We start from the raw sequence: 9277 nt of genomic DNA, 5'->3' as shown, positions 1-9277 counted from the left end.
ACGCCCATTTGTAGCCTATTTTTGACATTGAACGCCAGAACCATTCTTGTTCTGGGCGTTCAACGCCAGCTCTCCTCCAGGGTGCATTTCTGGCGTTCAAACGCCCAGATGCTGCCCCTTTCTGGCGTTCAGCACCAGAACCATGCTCTGTTCTGGCGTTGAACGCCCAAAACATGCTTCTTACTGGCGTTTAAATGCCAGTAAGGTCTTCCTCCAGGGTGTGATTTTTCTTCTGCTGTTTTTGATTCCATTTTCAATTTTTATATTTATTTTGTGACTCCACATGATCATGAACCTATAAAGACATATAACTAAGAAAAATATAATTAGATAAACATTGGGTTGCCTCCCAACAAGCGCTTTTTTAATGTCAATAGCTTGACAGTGGGCTCTCATGGAGCCTCACAAATGTGCAGAGCTTTGTTGAAACCTCCCAACACCAAACTTAGAGTTTGGATATGGGGGTTTGACACCAAACTTAGAGTTTGGTTGTGGCCTCCCAACACCAAACTTAGAATTTGACTGTGGGGGCTTTTGTTGACTCTGCTTTGAGAGAAGCTTTTTCCGCTTACTCTCCATGGATGCAGAGAGAGATCCTTGAGTTGTAAACACAAGGTTGTCTTTATTTAATTGAAGGATCAATTCTCCTCTGTCCACATCAATCACAGCTCGTGCTGTGGCTAGGAAAGGCCTTCCTAGGATGATGGATTCATCCTCTTCCTTTCCAGTATCTAAGACTATAAAATCAGCAGGGATGTAAAGGCCTTCAACCTTTACTAACACGTCCTCTACTTCTCCATAAGCCTGTTTTCTTGAATTGTCTGCCATCTCTAATGAGATTTTAACAGCTTGCACCCCATAGATTCCCAGCTTCTCTATTACAGAGAGGGGCATGAGGTTTATTCCTGAACCAAGGTCACACAGAGCCTTAAAGATCATGGTGCCTATGGTACAAGGTATTATGAACTTTCCAGGATCCTGTCTCTTCTGAGGCAATGTCAGATGATCCAGATCACTTAGTTCACTGGTGAAAAGGGAGGTTCATCTTCCCAAGTCTCAATACCAAATAATTTGGCATTCAGCTTCATGATTGCACCAAGGAACTTGGCAGCTTGCTCTTCAGTAACATCCTCATTCTCTTCAGAAGAGGAATACTCATCAGAGCTCATAAAGGGCATAAGGAGGTTCAATGGAATCTCTATGGTCTCTAGATGGGCCTCAGATTCCTTTGGTTCCTCAGAGGGAAGCTCCTTATTGATCACTGGACATTCCAGGAGGTCTTCCTCCTTGGGATTCACGTCTTCTCCTTCCCTTACAGGTTCGGCCATGGTGCTTATGTCAATGGCCTTGCACTCTCCTTTTGGATTCTCTTCTGTATTGCTTGGGAGAGTACTAGGAGGGATTTCAGTGATCCTTTTACTCAGCTGGCCCACTTATGCTTCCAAATTTCTAATGGAAGACCTTGTTTCATTCATGAAACTTGCAGTGGCCTTGGATAGATCAGAGACTAAGTTTGCTAACTTAAAAGTATTTTGTTCAGAGTTCTCTGTCTGTTGCTGAGTTGATGATGGAAAGGGTTTACTATTGCTAAACCTGTTTCTTCCACCATTATTAAAGCCTTGTTGAGGCTTTTGATCCTTCCATGAGAGATTTGGGTGATTTCTCCATGATGGATTGTAGGTGTTTCCATATGGTTCACCCATGTAATTTACCTCTGCTATTGCAGGGTTCTCAGGATCATAAGCTTCTTCTTCATAAGAAGCCTCTTGAGTACTGTTGGATGCAGCTTGCATTCCATTCAGACTCTGAGAAATCATATTGTACTTGCTGAGTCAATATTTTGTTCTGAGCCAGTATGGCATTCAGAGTATCAATTTCAAGAACTCCCTTCTTCATAGGCGTCCCATTATTCACAGGATTCCTCTCAGAAGTGTACATGAACTGGTTATTAGCAACCATGTCAATGAGTTCTTGAGCTTCTGCAGGCGTTTTCTTTAGGTGAATGGATCCACCTGCAGAAGTATCTAATGACATCTTTGATAGCTCAAATAAACCATCATAGAATATATCCAGGATGGTCCATTCTGAAAGCATGTCAGAAGGACACTTTTTGGTCAACTGCTTGTATCTTTCCCAAGCTTCATAGAGGGATTCTCCTTCTTTCTGTTTGAAGGTCTGAACATCCACTCTAAGCCTGCTCAGCTTTTGAGGAGGAAAGAACTTGGCTAAGAAAGCCGTGACCAGCTTATCCCAAGAGTTCAGGCTATCCTTAGGTTGAGAGTCTAACCATATTCTAGCTCTGTCTCTTACAGCAAAAGGGAAAAGCATGAGCCTGTAGACTTCAGGATTTACTCCATTAGTCTTAACAGTATCACATATCTGCAAGAATTCAGTTAAGAACTGAAAAGGATCTTCAGATGGAAGTCCATGAAACTTGCAGTTCTGCTACATCAGAGAAACTAGCTGAGGTTTCAGCTCAAAGTTGTTTGCTTCAATGGCAGGAATGGAGATGCTTCTTCCATGTAAATTGGAATTAGGTATAGTAAAGTCACCAAGCATTCTCCTTGCATTATTTTTGTTGGGTTCGGCTGCCATCTCCTTTACTTGTTCGAAATTTTCAATAAGGTTGTCTCTAGATTGTTGTAATTTAGCTTCTCTTAGTTTCCTCTTCAGAGTCCTTTCAGGTTCTGGATCAGCTTCAACAAGAATGCCTTTTTCTTTGTCCCTGCTCATAAGAAAGAGAAGAGAAAAAGAAAAGAAGAGGAATCCTCTATGTCACAGTAAAGAGGTTCCTTATTGTTAGTAGAAGAAGAAAAGGAATAGGGGTGAAGAAGAATGAAGAATCCAAACACAAGGGTAAGGATAGGAGCAGTGATGTGAGATGAAGAGAAGTGTTAGTAGATGAATAAATAATTAGAAGGAGATGAGGGAGAAGGATTTTCGAAAATTATTTTTGAAAAAGGGTTAGTGATTTTCGAAAATTGTTTTTGAAAAAGGTTAGTAGTTTTCGAAAATCAAAAATTAAAATAATTATTTAATAAAAAAAAGAATTTTTGAAAAAGAGGGAAGATATTTTCGAAAATAAGAGAGAGAGTTAGTTAGGTAGTTTTGAAAAAGATAAGAAACAAACAAAAAGTTAGTTGGTTAGTTGAAACAAATTTGAAAATCAATATTTGAAAAGATAAGAAGTTGGGAAGTTAGAAAAGATATTTTAAGATCATATTTTGAAAAAGATAAGATAAGGAAGATATTTTTGAAAAGCTATGATTGAAATTAGTTTTGAAAAAGATTTGATTTTTAAAATCACAATTAATGACTTGATTCACAAGAAATCACAAGATATGATTCTAGAACTCAAAGTTTGAATCTTTCTTAACAAGCAAGTAACAAACTTGAAATTTTTGAATCAAAACATTAATTGGTGATGTTATTTTCGAAAATATGATGTAAAATTAAGAAAAAGATTTTTGAAAATATTTTTAAAATTTTCGAAAATAACTAAAAAAATGAAAAAGATTTGAATTTTGAAAAAGATTTTGAAAAAGATAAGATTTTTTTTTAAATTGAAAATTTAATTTGACTCATAGAAAACAACTAGATTTTAAAATTTTTTGAAAAAGTCAAATCTAATTTTCGAAGTTATGAGAGAGAAAAAGGGAAAGATATTTTTTTATTTTTGAATTTTTATGATGAGAGAGAAAAATAAGAAAAATGATGCAATGCATGAAAGTTATGGATCAAAACAATGAATGTATGCAAGAATGCTATGAATGTCAAGATGAACACCAAGAACACTATGAAGATCATGATGAACATCAAGAACACATTTTTGAAAAAATTTTTAATGCAAAGAAAACATGCAAGACACCAAACTTAGAAATCTTTAATGCTTAGGCACTAGGAATTCAATAATGCATATGAAAAACAAGAAAAGACACAAAACATGCAAATGCAAAGATCAAACAAGAAGACTTACCAAGAACAACTTGAAGATCATGAAGAACACCATGAATGCATGAAATTTTCGAAAAATGCAAGATGAATGTGCAATTGACACCAAACTTATAACATGACTCAAGACTCAAACAAGAAACACAAAAAATATTTTTGATTTTTATGATTTTCTAATTTTTTTGTATTTTTTTCGAAAATTATTTGAAAAACAAAAATAAGGATTCCAAAATTTTTAATATGAATTCCAGGAATCTTATGCTCTTTTAGTCTAAAGCTCCAATCAAAGGGTCAGGCATGGCATAATAGTCAGCCAAGCTTTAGCATGTAACAGGTAGATCATGAACAGCAGCAGGTGGATTAGCACCAACTAGCTTGCTCTTGATAACAAATTGGAAGCCTCAGTCCAAAGGAATTTAGACATGGCTTTACAGCCAGCCAGGCTTCACATGCTTCATGAAACACTAGAATTCATTCTTAAAAATTTTGAATAAAATTATAAAATTTTTGAAAACATTTTTATTTTAATTTTTTTTTCGAAAACAAAGGAGAAAATTTTGAAAGATTTTTGAAAATTTTTTTGAAAATAAAACAAAAAGAAAATTACCTAATCTGAGCAACAAGATGAACCGTCAGTTGTCCAAACTCAAACAATCCCCGGCAACGGCGCCAAAAACTTGGTGCGCAGAAATTGTGATTACACTTTAATTATGTAAAATTCATCGCTCTTTCTTTCCCTGGTAATGGCGCCAAAAACATGATGCCAATACCATGGTTCACAACTTCGCACAACTAACCAGCAAGTGCACTGGGTCGTCCAAGTAATACCTTACGTGAGTAAGGGTCGAATCCCGCGGAGATTGTTGGTATGAAGCAAGCTATGGTCACCTTGTAAATCTCAGTCAGGCGGATATAAAATGGTAACGGAGTTTTCGAAAATAATTAATAAAACAGGGATAGAAATATTTATGTAAATCATTGGTGAGAATTTCAGATAAGCGAATAGAGATGCTTTCATTCCTCTGAACCTCTGCTTTCCTGCTATCTTCACCCAATCAGTCTTACTCCTTTCCATGGCTGGCTTTATGTAATGCATCACCATTGTCAATGACTACTTTCGGTCTTCTCTCGGGAAAATGATCCAAATGCCCTGTCACAGCACGACTAATCGTCTGGAGGCATCACCCTTGTCAACGGTTACATCCTATCCTCTCAGTGAAAATGGTCAACGCACCCTGTCACGGCACGGCTATTCATCTGTCGGTTCTCAATCATGCTGGAATAGGATTTACTATCCTTTTGCGTCTGTCACTACGCCCAGCAATCACGAGTTTGAAGCTCGTCACAGTCATTCAGTCATTGAATCCTACTCGGAATACCACAGACAAGGTTTAGACTTTCCGGATTCTCTTGAATACCGCCATCATTCTAGCTTACACGACGAAGATTCCGATTAAGAGATCTAAGAGATACTCATTCAATCTAATATAGAACGGAAGTGGTTGTCAGGCACGCGTTCATAGAGAATGATGATGATTGTCACGTTCATCACATTCAGGTTGAAGTGCGAATGAATATCTTGGAAGCGAAATAAGATGAATTGAATAGAAAACAGTAGTACTTTGCATTAATCTTTGAGGAACAGCAGAGCTCTACACCTTTATCTATGGAGTGTAGAAACTCTACCGTTAAAAATACATAAGTGAATGGAGTTCATTGGTCTCGGCCCCAGAGGGGAACCGGAGTAACCAAGACTGTGAATACAATGATAAAAAGTTCTATTTATAATAAACTAGTCACTAGGGTTTACAGAAGTAAGTAATTGATGCATAAATCCACTTCTGGGGCCCACTTGGTGTGTGCTTGGGCTGACCTTGAATGTTACACGTACAGAGGCTCTTTCTGGAGTTGAACGCCACCTTTTGTGCCATTTTGGGCGTTGAACTCCACTTTGCAACTTGTTTTTGGCGCTGGACGCCAGAATTGGGCAGAGAACTGGCGTTGAATGACAGTTTGCGTCATCTAAACTTGGGCAAAGTATGGACTATTATACATTTCTGGAAAGCCCTGGATGTCTACTTTCCAAAGCAATTGAAAGCGTGCCATTTTGAGTTCTGTAGCTCCAGAAAATCCACTTTGAGTGCAGGGAGGTCAGAATCCAACAGCATCAGCAGTCCTTCTTCAACCTCTGAATCTGATTTTTGCTCAAGTCCCTCAATTTCAGCCAGAAAATACCTGAAATCACAGAAAAACACACAAATGTAAATCATGTTGCTTGTATGCGAAGTTTGTATTCGTAGGTTTTGATGAATGACAAACCAACAAACGACATGAAAGACAAACCAACAAACAACTTGAATGAACAAGCATGTTGAAAGATCAACCAACATTCAACGTTGAGGAATGAAGAGTTGAAAGCAACACAACAACAACAAGAAACTCAAGTCCACAACATTTGAAGACAAGTATAGTGTCTTAGGACTTAGGTAACTTCTTGTTAAGAACCAATTGCTAAATCTCTCAACACACACTCACAAAATGTTTTGATGCACATCTTGCAATTCGATGCTAGCCAAATGGTTTAAAAACTTGTTTTCAAAGGTACAAAAGCATAGGAATTGACTCCAACAAGTTTGAGATCAATCCTAAGTATTTTGAAGTGATTTTAAGCCATTCTTTAAGGTTTGCATCGATGCACACTCATCTTGCATCGATGCAAAGCATGCAACGACTTGTTGCATCGATGCAAAGATGTTTGCATCGATGCAACCTAGCTGAAAATTCAAATTTCAGCTTCAAAGACACATTTGCATCGATGCAAAGTGTTATGCATCGATGCAAATGATTCAAAAACATAAAAAACGGCTAGTTTTAACAAAACGGCTCCATCCTATTAACTCCCCAACGTTTCTAAGGTTTGGGGAGTCTATAAATAGATGGATTGAAGCCTTATTTCATACATGTGAGTATTTGCAAACTATCTTGTTCATATTCTTTCATTCTACACATTTTTAAGGTGTTATAATACACAATTTGAGAGAGCAATATCAATTGGTTCAATAGTGCTAAAATTGTAATCATACACTCTTCTAGAGAGTACTCATTTCATCTCAACAATTCTTTGAGAATTGTTTTCTTGTAACACTTTGTAAATTGGAGTGTGATCTCCAAGGTTGAGTCAAGAGTTATAAACACTATAGTCGGTGAGGATACCAAAGAAGTATACTAAGTACTCAAGGCAAATCTTAGAGAAGGTATCTCTAAGTGGAGTGGGTTAGTATACGAGTGGTGATCATATACCGTGAGGTGTTAGAAACTAAGGACTCGGACTGTAAAAGGTTTTGCGCGAGCACCTTGAAGCTTGGCAATAGTGGAACTTCTCAATAGCGATTGAGAAAGAAAGTGGACGTAGGACAAGGATTGTGCCGAACCACTCTAAATAGCGTTTGCATCTCTCCAAACTCATCTCTTCAATATTATTGTCTTTTACCTTTGAGCAAATAAATTGTGATCGAAAAGTAGCTTCGTAAGTACTTAAGGAATAGCTTAAGTCCGATTGGTGAAAAGCTTGATCAATTTATTTGAGTTGGTGTCTATTGAAAAGTAAAAGCTCCTTATAAATGCTTAGCAATTGAGTTAAGCTCTTGGAAAAATACTAGTACAATAACACTTTTATATATTATCTTTAACTTTTGCAAAAAGATTCATTGTTGTTGCTATACTCAATTCACCCCCCCTCTTGAGTAATTGTGCATAGGTTCTACAAGTGGCATCAGAGCTTAACCCTTTGAAAGACTTAACCGTTTAAGGGAAAAGATCATGGCAAGCACAAGCTTTAACAACAACAACACTAGTGAAGGTAACTCAACCGCTAGACCTCCTCTTTTTAGCAGAACAAATTACTCTTATTGGAAAAATAAGATGAGAATTTGGATCCGTTCTCAAGATGTGAGAATTTGGAAAGTGATTGAGAATGGAAATCACATTCCAACAAAGACAACAAGCGCTAAAGAAGGAGAAGTCTCCGTCTTAAAGCAAGTACCGAAAGGAGAAAATGAATATAGTGACGATGATTAGAAGAAAGTGGCAATGAATGATAAAGCCATCAACTTCATTCATTGTGCACTTAACGAGCATGATTATATGAAGATCTCTACATGTGAAACCGCTAAAGAGATTTGGGATAAACTCCAAATCACTTACGAAGGAACCGACCACGTTAAAGAATCAAAGGTATTTATGTTGGTTCATGAATGGGAAAATTTTAAAATGAAAGATGAAGAGAGCATTGAAGAAGCTCTTGAAAGACTCTCCAAGATCTTCAACAACCTAAGCATGCTTGGCACAAAATACAATGATAAACAAATTGTGACCAAGGTGCTTACAAGCCTTACACCAAAATGGAACTCCAAAGTGAACGCCATTGTGGAAGGAAGGCTCTATGATCAACTTACATTTGATCAACTACGAGGAAATCTTCTCACCTATGAAATGACTATGCTAAATAGACAAAAAGGTGAAGAAAGCAAGAAGAAAAGTCTCGCCCTTAAAATAACATCACTACAAGAAGAGAGTGATGATAATGAAGAAGAAGGAGATGAAGAATTTGCACTCTTATTAAAAAGATTCAATAAGTTTGCAATGAAGAAAAACTTCAAGAGCAAAACAAAGGTACCAAAATGCTATGAGTGTGGAGAAGTTGGACACATTAAACCCAATTGTCCAAAACTTCAAAAGGAGGACAAAAACAAGAAATTTAAGAAGAAGGAGAAAGCATACATATCATGGGAGAACGAGGATGAATCCGACTCCGATGACGACGAGGTTGCAAATCTTTGCTTAATGGCAAGCGAAGAAAAGGTTAGTGATAACAACTCCACTTCTTTTAATTTACAAGATGAATATGATGCCTTACTTGAGGTGTACACAAAACTTACCCAAGATTATTCTCTCCTAAAGAAAAAGAATATGGATCTTTTAAAACAAAATGAGATGTTGAAAAACGAGAATATCAATCTTGGAAAAGATAAGTGTAGCACAAGTAGTGATCCATACAAATCTTGTAAAATGCATGAAAATGAAATTACAAATCTTAAGAACACTTTAGCTAAGTTCAATGAATCTTCAAAGAACTTAGATAAAATGTTGAAAAACCAGAAGCATGTTCATAATAAGGAAGGTTTAGGTTTTGAAAAAGGAAAATTTAAAAATGCTAAAACTCCTATTAGGCAACCGCAAGCCCAAAAGGCAAGCATGCCTAAAAGGAATGAAGCCTTTAAACATCCTCCTCAACATGCTTCATTTAGAAATTATAATCATAATGCAT

At 36.9% G+C, this 9277-nt stretch overlaps 1 non-coding gene across 1 annotated transcript; it reads left to right on the top strand.

The window, feature by feature from the left end:
• Positions 1-2088: 2088 nt before the first annotated feature.
• On the top strand, positions 2089-2196 carry LOC148549408 (small nucleolar RNA R71). The gene has a single exon (XR_015897654.1). It is a non-coding gene; the product is annotated as a small nucleolar RNA R71 (small nucleolar RNA).
• The last annotated feature ends 7081 nt before the right edge of the window (positions 2197-9277 follow it).

Source organism: Arachis ipaensis, chromosome B8 (assembly GCF_059453495.1).
Source record: "Arachis ipaensis isolate K30076 ecotype BB chromosome B8, ASM5945349v1, whole genome shotgun sequence".
In the NCBI taxonomy this organism is placed as follows: Eukaryota; Viridiplantae; Streptophyta; class Magnoliopsida; order Fabales; family Fabaceae; genus Arachis; species Arachis ipaensis.
This window is presented reverse-complemented; position numbering and strand designations above follow the sequence as displayed.